The 21,103-nt window shown below is 40.0% G+C and overlaps 1 protein-coding gene across 3 annotated transcripts in view; it reads left to right on the forward strand.

The window, feature by feature from the left end:
- Nucleotides 1–2,421: 2,421 nt before the first annotated feature.
- The window catches only part of COA1 (cytochrome c oxidase assembly factor 1), a 47,347-nt gene continuing 28,665 nt past the window's right edge, over nucleotides 2,422–21,103 (forward strand). For 2 of the 3 annotated variants that reach the window (XM_074340516.1, XM_019718854.2), the window contains exon 1: nucleotides 2,422–2,577. The gene's annotated coding sequence lies outside the window, so the exon portion shown is untranslated. Of the gene's footprint in view, nucleotides 2,578–15,421; nucleotides 15,475–21,103 lie in introns of all 3 variants that reach the window. The other variant, XM_074340517.1, reaches the window with a different exon arrangement.

Here is a 21,103-nt window from a genome sequence, read left to right on the forward strand (position 1 = left end):
CCCACACCAAAACACATTTAATTAGAATGACAAAGGTTAAAGACAAAAGAAAATAATCTTAAAAGCGCAAGAGAAAAGTAGTCAGGTATCCATAGGGGAGCTCCCATATGACTGTCAGCTGATTTTTTAACAGAATCTTTGCAGGCCAGAAAGGACTGGCACAAAACATTCCAAGTGATGAAAAGCAAGGACCTACAAACAAGATTACCCAGCAGAGCTCTCATTTAGAATGGAAGGACAAAGAGCTTAGTTTCCCAGACAACAAAAAGTGAAAACATTTCATTACCACCAAAGCAGTATTATAAGAAATGTTAAAGGCGTTTCTTTAAAAAGAAAAGGTAAAAAAATATGAATAAAATGGCAATAACTACATACCTATCAATAATTGCTTAAATATAATTGGATTAAATGCTCCTATCAACAGGTAGGGTGGCTGAACGGATAAGTAAACAAGACCCTTACATATGTTGCCTACAAGAGACTCACTTCAGAGTCCAGAGTGCTAACCATTACACAATGGAATACAAGAGACTCACTTCAGATTGAAAGACACACGCACTGAAAGTAAAGGGATGGGAAAAAGTATTTAATGAAAATGGAAACAAAAATTAAAAAAAAAAAAAAAGAAAAATCTGGGGTAGCAATACTTATATTGGATAAAATAGACTTTAAAACAAAGGCTATAACAAGAGACAAAGAAGGACCAAGAGACAAAGAAATACCTACTTCTGGGTATTTATTTGAAAAAACCCAAAACACTATTCGAGGTAATGTGTGCATCCATGTTCATTGCAGCATTGTTTACAATGGCCAAGATGTGAAGGCAGCCTGGGTGTTCATAGATGGAATAATGGATAAAGAGTAGGTGGTACATTCATACAAAGAATATTGCTCAGCCATGGAAGGGAATGGGTTCTTGTCATCTGTGGTGTCATGGATGAACCTGGAGTGTACTGTGCTGAGTGGAGTATGTCAGACAGAGAAAAACATATGCCATATGATTTTGCTTATATGTGGACTCTAAAGAACAAAATAAACAAACAAATCAGAAACAAACTCATAGATATAGAGAACATTTTGATGGTTGCCAGATGGGATGGGGTTTGAGGGTGGGTAAAAAAGGGGAAGGATTAAGAAGTACAAATTGGTTGTTACACAGTAGTCATAGGCATGTAACATATAGCATAAGGAATACAGTCAATAATATTGTAATAACTATGTATGGTGTAAGATGGCTACTAGATTAATCGAGGTAATAGATCAGAGGGGATTTAGGGGAAGGGTGAAAAGGGTGAAGGGATTAAGAAGTACAAATTGGTAGTTACAAAATAGTCATATGGATGTAAAGCAAAACATAGGGAATATAGTCAATAATATGATAATTACTATGTATAGTGCCAGGTGGGTGCTAGACTAGTCAGGGAGATCACTTCTTAAATATAAATGTCTTAACTAGTATGCTGTACAGCCAAAATTAATACAATGTCAACTGTACAGCATGTCAACTGTAATTGAAAATTTTAAAAAGGGGTGAAAAAGGTGAGGAGGAATAAGAGGTTCAAATTTCCAGGTGTAAAACAAACAGGCCATGGGTATGTAATGTACAGCATGGGGAACATACAGTAATCAATAATATTGTGATAGCATGGTACAGTGTCACATCGTTCTGGACTTATGGTGATCACTTCTTTAGGTATATAAATGTTGAATAACTGGTGTACATCTGAAACTAATATAATATTGTATGTTAGCTATATTTTAATAAAAATCTTTTTAAAAATGTAAATGATAATACTGATGAGGATGAGCATGGAATGATCAAGCTGAAAATAATAACAGCTAATATTTACTGGGCACTTATGAAGTGCCAGGCACTATTCTAAGTACTTTACATACTCAAATCTATTATACTGTTATTACCCATTTTACTACTAAACTCCAAGCGAACAGAGATCAATTTTTTTCTTACCCCTGCATTCCCTGGAGCACCATAGGCAGTTAATACGTAAATATTTGGTAAATAAAAGAAAATTTAGTGTTGCTAAATTTTCAGCGGAAAGGAACAAGATGGACTTCAGTGCCATAGTGGGTATCAGATGGCTCGTGATTTCACCTCCTCTGGGGTTGGCCAAGGGCGAGGTCCCTGGGAGGGGCAATATAAGCCAGTGGTTTAAATGTCCTAAGGAGGTCCTGCTGGACCAAACGCATATTGTGGGCTACCGGGTTCCAGAAAACAAAAAACAGAGATTTGAGGAGACGAATCCCTTCCGGCGCGCGTCCCAGCGTCTAGGAAGTTGAAGCTCGGTTGCCAAGGCGATCTCAGCCTGGGATCAGCCTCCCAGTCACAGCGAATGCACTTTGGACAAGCCAAGTCCGCGTCCCGACGCTCTAGCCTCCAGAGGAGGAGACACCGGAAGTCTCCACTGCTCCTCCGGGGCGTGCCCGCCCGCGGCCTTTTCCCGCCCACTCCCCACTTCCAGCAGGGATCCTCACGCGTGCTGTGGTCTGGTACGGCTGTGACTGACGGGTTAGATTTCCCCGGAAGGAAGAGTCTGGGTATCTCCTATGCTCAGAAAGGTTTGTTCAAGCGGTCCGGGTGGCTGCGTTTGCGTGAGAGTGTGCTGCTGCAAGGGAAGTCCCTCAAGGGTCACCTCCGGGAGATTCGCGCCGCCACCGGGTCGCACCCTCCCTCCACGGTGTAGTTGGAGCATAGGCGGCCGCGGTGGGCTCCGCGCTTTGGGATTCTACTAGATGCTTTTACAACCCGGAGTTTTGAGGCTGTGTGTAGCTAACCTTGGCCTTGTCCTGCAATCCTGGCTAAGCGTTCCCAAGAGCACATTTGTGAAGCAGTTCTTCTTGAGGGTCCTCTAGAAGAGGTGGAATTGGGCACTTTGTTGTTTGTCCTTAGTTACTTCACTGGGATAAGGACCCTGCCCAGATGATTGTAGAATTTTCTGGTGCAGTGGTCATAATTTTTGTCCAGAACGCACTTGAGCTCCTTATAGGGGCTGACTGTAGAAGTGATTTTCAGCGGAGCAGACGGTACCTGTGTGTGAGCGCGCTTGCTGTTATTTTAAAAATTTAAACATTTAAAAAATCTAAGAAGGTTCTTAAATTTTGATTCTTGCTACTCCTTATATCTTCTGCTAACTCCTCCCCATTCTCACCTGAGCTGTATCGCTCTACTTCAAGGTATTCTATTGGTCTACTTCATCTTCGGATAGAAGTAGTAACTCTACTTAAACTTTTTTTTTTAATTAAAGTTTACTGGGGTGACAATTGTTAGTAAAGTTACATAGATATCAGGTGTACAATTCTGTAACACATTATTTGTATCTCACATTGTGTGTTCACCACCCAGGGTCAGTTCTCTTTTCATCACCATATATTAGACCCCTTTACAGTCTTCTGGAGCCCCACTGCCCGCTTCCCCCTTACCCTCTGGTAACCAACCCCAAAACTATTGTCTATGTCTATGAGTTTTTGTTCTTTCAGTTGTCTGTCTTGTTCTTTTCTTGTTTTCGGTTTATATACCACATATCAGTGAAATCATATGGTCCTCGACTTTTTCTGTCTGACTTACTTCACTTAGTGTTATAATATCAAGATCCATCCATGTTGTCACAAATGGTCCTATTTCATCTTTTCCTAATAGTATTCCATTGTGTATATATACCACAAATTCTTTATCCATTCACGTATCAAAGGACATTTTTGTTGTTTCAATGTCTTGGCCACCTTACATAAAGCTGCAATGAACATTGGAGCACACTTGTCTTTATGGATAAATGTTTTCAGATTTTTGGGTAGATACCCAGGAGAGGGATTGCTGGGTCATATGGTAATTCTATTTGCAATTTTTTGAGGAACCTCAACACTGCCTTCCATAGAACCTGCACCAGTCTGCATTCCCACCAACAGTGTATGAGGGTTCCTTTTTCTCCACAGCCTCTCCAACACTTTTTACTATTTGTCTTGTTGATGATAGCCATTCTGACTGGGGTGAGGTGATATCTCATTGTGGTTTTGATTTGCATTTCTCTGATGATTAGTGATGCTGAGCATTTTTTGGTAAGTCTATTTGCTATTTGTATGCCGTCTTTGGAGAAATGTCTCTTCAGGTCGTCTGCCCATTTTTCAATTGGGTTTTTGTTGTTGTTGAGTTGTATGACTTCTTTTTATAATTTTGGATATTAGCTCCTTATTGGACTCACTGTTTGCAAAAACGTCTCCGATTCAGTTGGTTGCCTCTTTATTTTGTCTATGGTTTCTTTTGCTGTGCAGAAACTTTTAAGTTTGATATAGTCACATTCATTTATTTTAGCTTTACTTTCCTTGCCTTTGGAGTCAAATTCATAAAATGCTCTTTGAACCCAAGATCCATAAGTTTAGTGCCTATGTTTTCTTCTATGCAGTTTATTGTTTCAGTTCTTATGCTTAAGTCTTTGATCCATTTTGAATTAATTTTGGTGCATGGTGACAGATAGCAGTCCAGTCTCATTCTTTTGCACGTGGCTTTCCAATTCTGCCAGCACCATTTATTGAAGAGGCTGTCTTTCCTCCATTGTATGTTTTCAGCTTCTTTGTCAAAAATTATCTGTCCATATTTATGTGATTTTATTTCTGGGTTCTTATTTCTATTCCATTGGTCTATGTATCTGTTTTTCTGCCAATAATACCATGCTGTTTTGATTATTGTTGCCCTGTAGTACAAGCTAAAGTCAGGGAGTATGATACCTCCAGCATTGTTCTTTTTTCTTAGGATTGCTTTTGATATTCGGGGTCTTTTGTGGTTCCAAACAAATTTGATGATTTTTTTGTTCTATTTCTTTAAAAATGTGATTGGGATTTTGACCGGGATTGCATTAAGTCTGTGTATTGCTTTGGGTAATACGGCCATTTTAACTATGTTGATTCTTCCAATTCATGAGAGCGGATGTCTTTCCATTTCTTTGTGTCTTCTTCAAGTTCTTTTAAAAATGTCTTACAGTGTTCAGCATATATAGATCTTTCACATTCTTGGTTAAGTTTATTCCTATGTATTTTATTCTTTTTGTTGCAATTGCAAAAGGAATTGCTTTTTTTAAATTTCTTTTTCTGAGATTTCATTGTTAGTATATAGGAATGCAATGGACTTTTGTACGTTGATTTTGTAGCCAGCAACTTTATTGTATTTATTTGTTTCTAATAGTTTTTTGGTGGAGTCTTTAGGGTTTTCTATATATAGCATCACGTCATCTGCAAAGAGTGACAGTTTAACTTCTTTCTTCCCAATTCGGATGCCTTTTATTTCTTTGTCTTGCCTGATTGCTCAGGCGAGGACTTCCAACACTATGTTGAAAAGCAGAGGTGATAGGGGACAGCCCTATCGTGTTCCTGAACATAAAGCAAAGGGCTTCAGATTTTCACTGTTAATTATGATATTAGCTGAGGGTTTGTCATACATGGCCTTTATTATGTTAAGGTATTTTCCTTCTATACCTATTTTATTAAGTGTTTTAATCAGAAATGGATGTTGTATCTTCTCAAACGCTTTTTCTGCATCAATTGATATAGTCATATGATTTTTATCTTTTATTTTGTTTATGTGATTTATCACATTGATGGATTTGCATATGATGAACCATCCTTGTGCCCCCGGATGAACACCACCTGGTTGTGATGAATAATTTTTTAATGTAGTGTTGCATTCGATTTGTTAGAATTTTGTTTAGGATTGTTGCATGTGTATTCATCAGAGATACGGGTCTGTAGTTTTCTTTTTTGTGTTATCCTTACCAGGTTTTGGTATCAGGGTAATTTGGGCCTCATAAAATGAGTTAGAGAGTATTGTCTCTTCTTCAGTTTTTCTGGAAGAGTTTGAGCAGGACAGGTATCAGAACCTTTTGAAGGTTTGGTAGAATTTGCCAGTGAAGCCATCTGGTCCCTGACTTTTGCTTTTGGGAAGACTGAAAAGCAATGACGGATTCAATTTCCTTACTGGTGATCGGTCTATTTAGATTTTCCAATTCTTCATGATTCAGCCTAAGAAGGCTGTATGTTTCTAAGAACTTGTCCATTTCTTTTAGGTTATTGAATTTGGTGGCATATAGTCCTTCATAGTATTCTTGGATGATCCTTTCTATTTCTGTGGCATCCATGATAACCCCCCTCTTTGATTTCTGATTTTGTTTATTACTCTTTTCTCTTTTTATCTTAGGAGGTCTAGCCAAGGGTTTGTCAATTTTATAATCTTTTCAAAAAACCAGCTCTCTGTCACATTAATTTTTTCTATTGTCTTTTTGTTCTCTATTTCATTTAATTCTGCTCTGATTCTTATTATTTTCTTTCTTCTGCTGAACTTGGGTTTCATTTGTTCTTCTTTTTCTAGTTCTTTAAGGTGTAACTTGAGGTTATTTATCTGGTATTTTTTTTGTTTCTTGAGACAGACCTGTAATGATTTAAATTTCCCACTTAAAACTGCTTTCACTGCATCCCCCAAATTTTGGTAAGATGAATTTTCATTCTCATTTGTTTCTATGTATCTTTTGATCTCTCCTCTAATTTCTTTTTTGACCCAGTCGTTCTTTAAAAGTATGTTGTTTAATCTCCGTGTATTTGTGTTTTTTCCTGCTTTCTTTTTGCAGTTGAATCCAATTTCAAAGCCTTGTGATCAGAGAATATGCTTGGTATGATTTCAATCTTCTTAAATGTGCTGAGGTTAGTTTTATGCCCCAATATATGTTCTATCCTTGAGAATGTTGCACGTACACTAGAAAAAAAAAAAGTGTAGTCTGATGTTGTAGGATGAAGTGATGTATAAATGTCAATTATGTTCATTTCATCTAATGTGTCATTTAGAGCTACTATTTATTTATTTTCTGTTTGGATGATCTAGCCATAGCTCTCAATATGTATTTAGGTGGCCTACTATAATTGTGTTTTAGTCAATTTCTCCCTTTAGTTCTGTTAGTACTTGCTTTGTAAATTTTGGTGCTCCCTGAATGGGGGCATAAATATTGATGACTGTTATGTCTTCTTGTTGTATCGACCCCTTTACCATTATGAAAGATCCATCTTTGTCTCTTGTTACCTTTTTTATCTTGAAGTCTGTTTCATCTGGTATCAGTATGGCTATACCTAATTTTCTCGGGATTCCATTTGCTTGGAGTGTCAATTTCCACCCTTTCACTTTGAGTCTATCTATCTCCTTGTAGCTGAGATGTGTCTCTTAGAGGCAGCATAAGGTTGAGTTTAGTTTTTTGATCTAGTCTGCTACTCTGTGCCTTTTTACTGGTGAGTTCAGTCCATTTACATTTAGGGTGATTATTGATATGTGAGGATTTCCTATCATTCTATCTTTAGTTTTCTGGTGAGATTGTGTCTGCATTGTTTCTTTGCCTTTTTGTTGTTGTCTATTATTTCTGTGTGGTGGTATTCTATGATTTTTTCCTCTGTTTCTTCTTTTACTGTGTCCTATATTTCCGTTCTGGAGTTTTTTTGAGTGCTTGCCATTAAGTTTATGTAAAAGACAGTTTGATGTTTAGAATGTTCCATTTTCTTCAGCATGCTTACTTTCTCCATTCCTATATTCTGGTTCAGGCCTTTACTCTCCCCCTTTTATGTTTTGGTTGCCACAAATTATCCCTATGGATGGTGGTCGAATAGCCTCCTTTAGTATTTCTTGTTGTGCAGGTCATGTGTTAGAAAATTCCGTCAGCTTCTGTATTTCTGTAAAGGTCTTTATTCCTCCTTCATATCTAAAGGATATCTTTGTTGGATATATTATTCTTGACTCATAATTTCTCTCTTTCAATAGTTTCAGTATTTGGTTCCACTCCTTCCTGACTTGTAGCGTTTCTGCTGAGAAATCCGATGATAATCTAATGGGCTTTCCTTTGTAGGTTACCGTCTTCTTTTCCCTGGCTGCCTTGAGGATTCTTTGTTGTTGATTTTTGACATCTTCAATACAGTGTGCATTGGGGAAGGCCTGTTGGGGTTGAGGTAATTAGGTGTTCTATTTGCTTCTTGGATTCAAGGATCCAGTTCTTTCCACAAGTTTGGGAAGTTCTCATCGACTATTTGTTTGAATATACTCTGTTCCCTTCTTCCTTTCTACTCCTTCTGGTATGCCCGTTATTCTTATATTGTGCTTTCTGATGGAGTCAGAAAGTTCTTGTAGAGTTTTTCCATTTCTTTTAAGTCTCAAGTCTCTTTCTTCCATCCGTGTCATTTCCAGTTTTCTGTCTTTGATGTCACTGATTCTTTCCTCCATCTGGTCAACTCTACTACCTAAGCTGGCTATTTCATTCTTCATTTCTTCTATTGAGCTCTTAATCTCCAGAAATTCTATTTGGTTTCTTTTAAAATTTCAATATCTTTGGTAAAATGTTCAATTTTGTTCTTTTATTGTGCTTCTGAGTTCATTTAACTGCCTATCTGTGTTTTCTTGCATCTCGTTGAGTTTTTTCAGAACTGCAATCTTGAATTCGCTGTCATTTAAGTCACATGTTTCCATGTTTTTAAGATCATTTTCTGGAGACTTCATTTTCTTCCAGAGCTATCTTGCTGCCTTGGTTATTCATGGCCATTAATGATTTATTATTTCTCTTCCTAGACATCTACAAGAGTGGGTTCTGGAATAGGTTGATAGAAAGAGGTCTTTCTTTTGTTTTCCAGTAGGTGTTGGTGGAATGTTTTATTTTCTCTCAACTGTAGCCTTTTTTTCTCTTTCACACTGTAGTGTTATGTTTCTCTGCACTATTCTGGCTTCTCTCACAATGAGGGGATTCCATGTAAGGCTGGCTTTTCCTCTGTGAACTGTTCGCCTGGGTCATAGCGTGCCACCTCCATGTGGGGATGTGGAGAGCTTTTGAAGTTCCAAAGCTCTTCCTGCACCAGATTCAGAGCCTGTGTGCTCAGCAGCTCTGTTTACTCCTGCAGGGATCCGCCCAGATAGGTGAGGACAGGAGTGGCGTGGGTTGTGAAAGGTGGACCAGAGCAATGGCAGCGACCACCAGCACATCCAGTCCTGCTTCCACAGCTCCCTCCCCTTTGCTGGAACTAGTTGGGCTGCGAGTCCATGTCTGCAGACCACAGTTCTCAGAACTGCAAATATTCTGTCCTTTTGATCTGACACGCTACTGTTCCGCTTCTGGCCCTGGGAGGGTAGGGAGAGGGCAGCTTGGCTCAGTGCCTAAGGCTTCCGTTCTCTGTTGGGCAGTGAGGGCTTAAACCACCGCTTTCAGCCTTCTTCCCTCAGTCTTTGCTCCGAGGTCTCTGCTGTGAGTGTTGGTTTCAGCCGTGTTATACGTTGTCTCCTTAGCCCTGTGGGCCATAAGCGGAGCCCTAGCAGTCCGAGTTCTTCCCTCTCCCGCAGCCGCGGTAGTTCCAGGATGCAGCGAGCTCGGAGCACTGAGTTAGGTCTGTGTCCTGGGCCCATGCGGCCCCATATCCGCACTCCTCCCCTCTCTCCTTCCCCACTCACGCAGTGATTTCAGTAGTGAGCCTTTTAGTCTTGCCTGTCTGCTGTGCAGGGAGTCTTTTGTGGAGTTATAGTTGTTCAGTTTGTTGTAAATTCCAGGGGAGATTTCCATAGGCTCACCTTATGCTGCTATTTCTATGATGTCACTCTACTTAAACTTTGTACATTTAAAACCCATTCTGTGTAACTCCTCTGCTCAAAATCTTACTGGACTTCCCATTGATTCAGGATAATACAAATTCTTTAGCCTGGCTTAAGATTTTGAAGGTCTTGATTCTTGTGTGCTTTCATGGAAAAACATACACACACACTGTATATTCCCTCCATGCCAACCTGCAGTAATTTCGTCATTTTGGATATGACAATTTTATAATGGTTTAACTGTGTTTTGAAATTTAGTTTTCTATTCAATCAGAATTTGTTAAATACCTAATATTGCCAAGCACTGTTTTAGGAGCTGGGGGTATAATGGGACAAAATACAATGTATAGTCCTCCAAAAAAAATAAGCTTATTTGAGATACAGTTCACATACCATAGAATTAACAAACGTGTATGTTGATATTTAGTACAGTCACAAAGTCGTACAGCCATCACCACTGTTAACCTAAAAATAAATGGCCTTTCAAAGTGAGAGGCAACAAACATTTATTTGCAGTCAAAGAACAGGTATTCCCAAAGCATTGATTCAGGTAAAAGCCCAAATAATTCTCCAAATAGGAGATAAAAACAAGGGGTATTTATGAGAAAGGGAAAGGGAAGAATAACATCTCAATGAAAAAATGGCATTTCAATTGGTGCAGGTAAGTTAACATATTGATGCTAATTCTAAACAATGTTTTTAATTTTCAGTACAGTAGTTATAATACCTTTCTTGTTATCTTTGCAAATAGTTTTTTGGGGCTCAGTTGCTTCTGGCCCACTCCAATGATTATTTTGCTCTGTTTTAACATTCTAAGCTTTGAGACATAAAATGTGCAAGGCAGTTCCTCTGGGATGGCAGCTCTGGCCACATTATAACTTGGCTGACCATTTTATATTCCCCATCAGCAGTGTATGAAGGTTCTGAGTTCTCCACATCTTCACCAATACTTGTCACTATCTTTTTCCTTTCTTCTTTTTTTTTTTTTAATGCTAGCCATCCTAGTGGATGTGAAGTGTGTCTCACTGTGGTTTTGGTTTGCATTTTCCTGATGGCTAGTGATGCGGAATATCTTTTCATGTACTTATTGACCATTTGTGTATCTTCTTTGGAGAAATGTCTATTCATATCCTTTGTCCATTTTTTAGTAAGGTTATTTGTGTTTTCATCATTGAGTTGTAAGAGTTCTTTCAACTTCTAGATACTTATGTGTACTTCAACTTCTGTATATATTCTAGATACAAGTCTCTTATCAGATATATGACAGTCTTATAGATAGATTATGCCGTTGTTCCTTTAAATGAAAAGCACATGAGGTTAATATTTACTCTCCCTGGAGTCCATGTTATAGGTCTGTGGGGAGTAATTCAGAGAATAAGTTGAACAACAACTGCAATGTGTGGAAAAAGGCCCAGGAAAAAATGTTGTGAAGAATGTGTGAGCAGCATTTTGAGATATGAAAAATGAAGCAAGGGAAAACAGTTTATATAATTTGTCCATTCCTTATTGAGTTTCGTGTCTTTCTCTATTGAGTTGTAAGAGTTCTTTGTGTAGAGATGTTAACTCATTGACTGTTAAGATGTGGCAGATATTTTCAGCCTATTTGCCTAGTAAATTTGTTTTATACCTTTTACTATACTGATGTTTTACTTTTTCTTTTTGTAGTCAGGCGTGTTAGTTTTTTCATTCAAAGGGCTTCTGGGTGGTAGTTTGGGATACTGCTGTTAAATTATATGAGTTAGAGAAACTGACATAGTAGTTCCCTGGTTAGTGTGACATTTGAGTTCCTGGTACTATATTTAAGTTTATAGTGTTCATTATTTCAGACACTGGTGCCTCCTTAACTCCCTACCTTGAAAAATATGCTATAATTTGCTTCAGCTTTGTTGGTTCATTTAATTTTCTATTTCTAACAGAAATTACCCCCCCCCCTTTTTTTCATGTTTAATATACTGCATTAGATTTGTGAAAGCCATATTGGACAGTTGGTCATCAAATAGTGGTATTTGTTTCACGCTAGCAGAAGTTTACTTGAAGGTTTAATGTGTGCAGAGCTTGAATGTAACTGCTGGTTCTATTTTGATTGGAACAGGCTGGGAGTAGTAGTTTCATAAAACCCTATTAACATTGTCTTGGTATTTGTTTTTCTCATTTCATGGGTTTAAAGGTATTGGTAATTCAAGTACTTTTAAGGTCTCTGAACATTTTGAGAAACTGAGGGAATCTATATTACCATAGCTCTTCAGAAAAATTTGCATCTCTTTATTTTACATACAATGTTCCAGGTTTTATTATCTCTCTGTGGCGTGATTTGTTAGGAGCTTGCTTCACTGTTTGTTTCAATTGTGGTCAAATATGCATAACATGAAGTTTAGTATTTTAACCATTTTTAAGTGTACAATTCAGTGACATTAAGTACATTCACGTTGTTGTGCAACTATCCCCACCATTCTCTCTAGAACTTTTATCTTCCCAAACTAAAACTCTGTACCCATTAAATAATAACTCCCCACCCTCTTCAACCCCTGGCAACCACCACTCTACTTTTTGTCTCAATGAGTTTGATTATTCAAGGTGTCGTATATAAATGGAATCGTACAATATTTGTCATTTTGTGTCTGGTTTATTTTACTTAGCGTAATGTATTTAAGGTTTATTCATGTTGTGGCATATTGCAGGATAGCCTTCCTTTTTAAGGCTGAATAACATTTCATTGTATGTCACAGTTTTTCATTCATTAGTTGATAGACATTTGGGGTATTTCCATCTTTTGGCAATTGTGAATGGTGCTGCTGTGTACACTGGTACACAGAAAACTGTTTGAATACTTTTGGATATATACCCAGAAGTGAAATTGCTGGATCAGTGTCATTCTGTTTAATTTTTTGAGGAACTGTCCATATGTTTCAGTATTTTTTGTTATTCACATGAAATAAGAGATTATCAACAACTATGTAATTTAGGCATGTATTAGCACATTTACCTAAAAGTAAAAATTCTAAGAGCCATCTTCTATTTGAAGCGATGGAGATGTTTTTGTATTGGGACTTGGAGATCTTTGAGTTTTAAAATTATTAGAATTCAGACTAAATAAAGAGTTTACCTGAATAGCTTCCCAAATCCTAAACTTCTTTACAATCCAGCTCTTGGGGGTTTTGTTTATTTGTTTTTTCTTAATTCTGTCTATGTTGTCACTCTTTATGGGTAAAAATTACCCATCATGGCAAACTCCAAAACATCTGATTTTGCAAATTTGTGTAGTTCCGAAGATCTAGATTGTTCTTTTATCATACTCACTTACTCTGGTGTGCTATGAATACTGCTGCTTCTGACAGGCAAGTTTACCTCCCCCAGTGCGAAGATATCCATGTCATTAATTAATGAAGAATCGGAAATGACCAACATTAGTCTTTTTTTTTTTATTACTGTACTATTCTTTTTTTCAACTATTCCCCTGTTGTTCGAACTGTAAGTTGTTGTGGATACTGGGATCCCTCTCAATGACTGTGGTCTCCCTGTGATCAATAGGGAAATGTAGAAAAACAGACAACAGTATGGCACAGTCAAACCTTAGAAAATTAACATCTCCTATTGCACACCACACCCTCCCTACTCCCTTCCTCCTCAAATTGCAACATCTGTATAAACTCCTTATTTAATATTCCCTTATCATGGTTACAGTACATAGACCATAGTAAACAGTAAGCATATTATCAGTAGAGGTGGGAAGAACAAGTGTGTTAGTGAAACTTTTGCTCAGTTTGGGTCCATTCGTTACCTGGGCTCTCACTTGGTCATCTATGGCACTTATAGCATTTGGCATCTACAAACATACTGGAAAGGTCCCCAGATGGATTTGGATGCTGCAAACTCTTGGAACTTTAACGTAACTTAGATTTATATGCAACTTTCCCAGCATCCAGCAAATACCAAGATTACACAGATGCTAAGCACCCAGCTCGGCCTGTTTATGCTTCAGATTTTTGAGAGAGGCAAAACACAATAAAATAAAAATGCCTTTTGTAAGACTTCTTTTTAGATTACCAGGACCAAAGATAAATAGTAATTCCGAGTTTTTGGTAGTAGAGTATTACCTTTCGTCAGGCCTATGTTAAGGGCAACATGATTAGCTTCTAGTGTACATCAGTGGCCTTCAGAAACACTTCCAGGTCCATATTTAAATATTTCAACATGCTTATATCAGACTAGGACCTTTCTAATTTTGTCTGGGCCTTAGGCCTTTGGGCAAAAAGTGACAAAACTATTGAATTTGTGTGAATACTTTTGCATTCTAAGGTTTTATGATTTTTCCCTCTTTCTGTAAATATATGACACTTTTTATCCTTTTATTCTGTATCTTTTTAAAAGAATTATCATACAGTAAAATTGACTATTTTGCCTTTGGTTTACAGTTCTGTGAATTTTAACACATGCATAGATTTCTGTGACCACCACTGTAATCAGGATACACCTCATCTAAAATAAAAAACTTTCATGCTGTTTTTTCATGGTCACACCTTTCCTTCACCCAAGTAACCCAAACCAAAAAGTAAATATCATTTTGTGCTTTTTGTTATGGGAATCAGTGCAGTTGGATTCATGTTTGTTCTGTTTACTAATGGTTTTATCCAAGTGTGATGCACTAGAAAGGACAAAATCAACATAATCCCTTTCATTTCCTTTCAGAAACTCAAACTTTCTCAAAAACTTGATTAGGAATAAAAAAACTTTTTCAAGTGATGTTTTCCAACAGGTGGCAGTATTGTGCTATAACAGGACATATTAATAAAGATTGTGATGCTTCTTGTCAGCTGGAAAATAACTGCTTTAAGTTTTCACTTCAGAAAAATAGGACAGTCAATTAAGAATTAACCTTTAACTCTTGAATTTATTTTCTTGGATCCATTCCAAAATCTATCTTGTAGTGTTTCTAACAAAAGAAGCTGTGGATAAAATACCCTTAATACTTATGTATTTCTTTTCAAATGGTTTTAAATGTTTTTAGAGTTATGAGTTAACTCTTTACTTAAGGTTAACCTTTGTGGCAAGAATAACTCCAGTGTTAAGGATGAATCTGTGAGACTTCAGATAGTTTATATTCCAGACTTTTCTATCCCATTTAGGAACCCCATCTATAACATCTCTCATTATTTGTGGCATTCATTTCTTCAGCAGATGCAGATTTTGACTGTCAGCATCCTGAGTTTGAAGCTTTTCTGGAGCTGTTCAGTGGGAAATGAGGAAGTGGAGCTTTTGAGACATTCATACTTAGATAACTCATAAGTTTTCAAACCTAGCTCACCCAAAAAGGGGTTCCCTTTTTCCTTAGACTTCTAGCAACTTATATCTGGCAGTATATTCTTCCCTGGGGACTGGAACCACCATTTATTCAGATGCTTATGCAAGATGTCTGGGACCATCTTTAAGACCTCTCAACATTCTCTATATTCTACTTCTCAGGAAGAGTTTCTCAAATGTCATTTCATCTCTCCCTCTATCATCCTAGTCCAAACTACCATTATCTCTCACCTGGATACTGCTTCCCAATTGATTAACCAAAAAGTGTTAGTACTCTATTGTTCGTACAAAAGCTATTTTAAAAATAAAAATCTGACCACGTATTGACAAGATCTTGAAACTGGTACCATTACACTTAGAATAAACCTGAAATATTTAACTTAACCCATCACATTCCTCCCTTCCCCCAACCCTGTGACATGGCCTCTCTGCTTTCTGCTAAAGCCTTATATCATGCCACTTTTCCCTTCTTCACTGTGCTCGATCCTGTCTGGTGTCCTCTTTTTTCCTTGATTGCAGGAGCTGAGGAGACTAGATGCAGGAAGACCTGTTTTTAAGCCAACATATTTTAGGTAAGGAAAAGATGCTTAGTAATATATTAAAGTTTGTGGCTCATAAGAACATTTTCATAGCAATTAAGAACTAATCACTTTATCACTTTTCAATTCTTCAAAACTTCTATAGGTAAATGCACTTCTGAGTGCAGAGTCTGTGTAGAAAAAGTTATATTCCAACTGACAAAATGAAATTTAGGACCAGGTAGTCATTACCTATAATATTCCTTTATGTTTGGTAGCTTTTACTTAGTGTGCCTAAAATGACTTTTTTTTGTAATTTCATCCTTCTAGCAATTTAATTATGCATTAACTTTCTTTTTAATGTGTGTTGGCCTTACCTCAGAAGCCAGGTGGACTACACATCTATGCAGCATCTCTACAAAGTGATAATTGTGCAGCCTATTCTTGAGTTTCTTGTTTCCTATGGCAGTTCATTCCTTTGTAGAATAGTTATGTCAGCTAAGAAATTCTTATACCAAAATCTCTAGCCTGCAGTTTTCTCATACTGTTTCTAGTTTTCCTTGGAGGCATAGAGAACAAGCCTAACTTCTCTTCCCTCATTAGCCCTTTAACTATTGAAGTAGCTGTTGCAGCTCCAGTAATGTTCTTTTCGCTAAACATCTTCAGCTTCTTCCACTCTTCTTAGTTGTGTTGTTTACGCGGGCACTTTCTACTGATTATCCTTTAGTTCAGTGTTTGAAAGTTTGGTTTGGGAACCATGGGCATCTGAATTACTTAAGATACTTGCCATACCAATTCTTGTGGGATTAAAATGGTAGATTGACTCTTCTAATTTGCTCCCTATTGAGACCCCACTTAAGCTACAGTAAAAACCCAGAAAGACAAGAACATCAGAAAAGGAGTGTCGTGCGGGGTGTCCGGCGGGGTCTCTGCTCCCGCTCCCCACACTAGAACGCAGGATACGGTGAGGCCAAAAAGGAACACCCATGGAGCCATAGGTAGGGGAGTCATACCACTACGGTCTCACTGGAGGCTGGGTTCACTGGACGTGCGACCTGCTATCCGTTTTGTCTGCAACCCACCGACGACTCTCTTTCACTCTCCTCCACTCTCCTCGGCTCTCCTTCGTAGCCGCAGCAGTTATATTAGCGGCTAATTGGCTAACTGGCTACAGCTGACGGCCAATCAGCCCCAGCTGATGGCCATCTACTACCCAAGCCAGCACCCCTCCACGTGAGGCCGAGAGCCTGTAAACTACTTTCTGGGGCTCTGCCCCCACAAGGAGGCAATAGTGATACAATTTAGAAAATTGTCTAGCCCCAGAATGAGTGGAAATGAACTTCATTGCCCCATACTTATGGCCATCCTAAACTGGCAGGAAGGAAAAACTGAAACCAATCATATTTACCTTGTGTATCCTCAGAAAGGTAAAAAAAACTGGCAATGCTAGGTGTCATGCAGGGTGCCATGCGGGGGTCTCAGCTCCCACTCCCCACATAAGAACACAGGATATGGTGAGGCCAAAAAGGAACACCCACGGAGCTATAGATAGGGGAGTCATACCACTATATTCTCGCTGGTGGCCAGGCGAGACACAGGGAGCAAACATCTGCCAGTACCCCAACAAGGGGTCTTCCTGTACTGCAGTCTCTCTGGCGGCTGGGCGAGACACACAAAGTAGGATCCACACGATCCACAATCCGCCGTTCGCTTTTCTGCCTGCCAACGAGCCAACCAACTAACGCAGTCACGGCAGTTACATCAGCAGACAATTGGCCAACCAGCTACAGCCAATGGCCAATCACCACCCGAGCCAGCACTCCTCCCACCCAAGGCCGAGAGCCTGGAAACTGTTATCTGGGACTCTGTCTCCACAGTAGGTATCTCTGAAAATTGGGACACAGGGAGATAAAATGAGGAAGATTGGGTGAATATTGCTGAGAAGTAGTAACTCGCCTTGTCGATGCTGTTCACCTGGGGACAAATTCTGGAGATTTAAAGCAGATAATCTCTGGATAAAGTAGCATTTCCATATGGGAAGGCATTCTTTACATTTTTCAGGAAATTTGTATGTTTATCTGAATCCCACATCCTGAGGAAAGTCATTAAAAAGTCAAAAACAACAACAACAACAACAAAAAAACACCCAGAAAAAAAGAAGCTTTTCCTGAGAATTAAAACTCAACAATCAGTATCTTTGGATACTATTTGCTCTAAGAGCTCCACTGACAGCCAGTGGAGAGCAAGAGCAAGCCATGGGGACACAGTGAGTACAAAGTAAAGGTGTACATTTCTGGGAACTGAGATTGAAGCATCTCAGAGGAAATCATGATCTAAGTAGGCAATCTTATGTGCAGCTGTTACTATTTTAAAGATAGGTTTTTATGTTTTCCCTGCTGTTAACAGTGAATTATTATAAATAAAATAAGCATTAAGAAAATTTATATGCATAGTATATTTCATATAGCTCCTATGAGTAGTGTTCTAAGATGTAAGTTTGGGAGTAAAATAAATCTGTAAATTGGTAATTACAACATGCTATTCTTTTGTAGTACTGTTAACTTTGCTATGAGGTCTCAAGTTATGTATGTAAATACTACCCTATAATGTTTGCTGGTGTTTTCAAGTTCAGAATATTCATCATTATAGACTACAGTTTTTCATAAATAATTTACAGAGGAACTGCAAAGAGAAGAAGGTATAAATGTTTTTGTGGACTACTCCCACATGAAATGAGAATTTAATCTAAAATCTGAATTAGTAAAAGCAATATTGATTTCAAAGGCAAAACCAAAATCAGAGTAAGCAGACAAAATACATTATCATTAAGAAAAGTAAAGGAGTTTATGTGAGGCAACATGTAATCTAACTGTGGGGACAGAGTCCCAGAGAGCTGTTTCCAGGCTCTCGGCCTCACGTGGAAAGGTGCTGGCTCAGGTAGTAGATGGCTGTCAGCTGTGGTTAATTGGCCGTCAGCTATAACCAGTTAGCCAATTAGCCCCTGATATGGCTGCACTGGTTGGGGAGTTGAGTCGAGGTGGTTGGTTGGCAGGCAGAGAAGCGGACAGCAGGTTGCAGATCGTGTGAATCCAGCCTCCAGGGAGACTATAGTGGTATGACTCCCCTACCTATGGCTCCGTGGGTGATCCTTTTTGGCCTCACCATATCCTGCGTTCTTGTGTGGGGAGCGGGAGCAGAGACCCCGCAGGCTGCCGTGCACGACAAATGGCACAGCGAGCAGGGTCTCCTGCACGACAAATGGCACAGCGAGCAGGGTCTCCCGCACGACAATGCGCTTCATGAAATGGCCCAGGTGCCAGACCAGGTGTTGCGGTTGGAAGGGCTGGAGCTAGGGTCCGCCTGTTAGAAGAGGGGCCCCACAGTGGAGAGACTCTGAGGTAGAGGTGGAGGAAGCGAGTAGAGACAATGTAGCTCCCATCCCCCAAGCCCGGCCAATCTTGAAGCAAAGGGTAAAACGTGAGCAACCTTTGGGCCCCGGGGGCATTGCTGCCGGCAACCCAGCTGTGACTGAGTTCACAACCTATACCATTTACACTCCTACTGATTTGCAGGAGCTGGGGAGACAGTACCGACAGCGCCCTGGAGAGCCAGTCTCGGCTTGGCTATTAGGTTTATGGGATGAGGGAGCAGACAACATTCATTGCTCCCCAGGCGAGACGGAAAAGCTAGCCTTCGTGACAGTGCATCCATCCCTATGACAAAGGTTGCAGAACTGCCATAGGTTGGCCCAAAACCAGGGCAATCACACTCTAATGGAGTGGCTCACTGCTGCGGTATGCACCATATGGGGACAGGCTGGCGAGCTGCCAGACACTGAGTCAATGGCAGTCATATTTGGAACTTACTCAAATCATCCATGAAATGGGTATGAGACGTGCTATTTTCAACCCTAATATGCCGGGGCCGGATGACGAGCTTTTTACAGCCAGCATGAGAGATCTGGTTTTGGATACTGTACCTGTGAGTGCTTTTGGATCCTTGGTTGCCATTTTTACGCCCTATTTGGGGCGACAGATCCATGAAATTACAATTGCCATGGCTACCCTAGGGGATGTAGAAAACCGGAGGCAAAGGAAGTTAAGACAGGAGGTCCAACCAGTGGAGACCTGGAAGCCCAATCAAAAGTAAAGGGGCGAGGTCGCGGGCCTCAGAGAGTAACACGCGCACAGATGTGGCGTGATCTCATGGCAGCAGGGGTTGATCGGGAGAAAATAGACCGACAACGCAATGCACGCCTGCTGGAACTTTGGAAACAGTTGCATCCGGAACAGCAATTCTGGAGAAGCCTAAAGGAGAAGTCTGGGAAAGCGCGACCCGTGTCCCTCCAGGACTTCATGCTGCTGCTTGAGGCCGACTCCTTTCAGCTTGATTAGGGGTGGGGCCAAGGTACTCAGTCAGAGGGGACGAGCTGGGACTGGAGGCCCTACGTGGAACTATCCATACACTAGTCCCCTTCTAATGTACAGAGGGTTTTGGCTTTAGTTGACACTGGCACAGACTGCAGTCTCATTTATGGGAATCCAGAACTGTTTCCCGGACAAGCAATCTATATTGATGGCTACAGGGGAAAGGCTGTGACTGTAAAAGCTGTTTGCTTACCACTGGGTATAGGAAGGCTTCCTCCTCGTATCTACAAGGTTTATGTCTCCCCCGTTCCGGAGTATATTCTAGGGGTGGACGTGGTACATGGCCTCAGCTTACAGATGTCGTTAAGAGAGTTCCGTCTTCTGATCCGGGTGGTGAAAGCGGTGACACGCGGGCATGCTCACCAACCTCCTCAAGTGTTGCCACAGCCCTGACGTGTGGTTACAGTGCGACAGTACCTCCTGCCAGGAGGGCAGGAGGAGATTGGTCGTACAATATTGGAATTGGAGAAGGCACATATTGTGAGGCGAACGCACAGTCCCTTTAACTCCCCAGTATGGCCTGTCAAGAAGCCAGATGGGACTTGGCAAATGACAGTGGACTATAGGGAGTTAAATAAGGTGACGCCACCTTTGCACGCGGCAGTACCTTCAATACACGATTTGATGGATTGTCTGACTGTCCGCCTGGGAACATACCACTATGTAGTGGACTTGGCCAAGGCTTTTTTCTCCATTGACATTGCACCCGAGTGTCAAGAGCAGTTTGCTTTTACTTGGGATGGGCGGCAGTGGACTTTGCAAGTCCTTCCGCAAGGATATTTGCACAGTCCCACTATATGCCACGGGCTCGTGGCCCAGGATTTGGCACAGTGGGATGACCTGTCCTCTGTGGCCTTATTTCATTATGTCGATGATATTTTATTAACATCTGATTCTCTTTCAGATTTAGAGCAAGCAGCTCCTTCTCTTCTCCACCACCTGAAGTCATGTGGCTGCGTGGTGAATGAGGAAAAGGTCCAATACCCTTGCTTATCTGTCAAGTTTTTGGGTGTTGTGTGGTCGGGTAAAACAAAGGTCATACCTGAGGTGATTATTGATAAAATACAAGCCTTTCTCCGGCTGACCAAGGTCTCCCAACTGCAGACGTATTTGGGTCTGCTAGGATATTGGCGGGCGTTTGTACCCCATTTAGCACAAATAGCAAGGCTCTTGTATAACACGATAAAAAAAGGGGCCTCATGGGATTGGACAGAGGCTATAGAGCAAGACTTTGTTGCCACAAAATGGGCAGTGCA

Source organism: Rhinolophus sinicus, linkage group LG09, assembly GCF_036562045.2.
Source record: "Rhinolophus sinicus isolate RSC01 linkage group LG09, ASM3656204v1, whole genome shotgun sequence".
NCBI classification, from domain to species: Eukaryota; Metazoa; Chordata; class Mammalia; order Chiroptera; family Rhinolophidae; genus Rhinolophus; species Rhinolophus sinicus.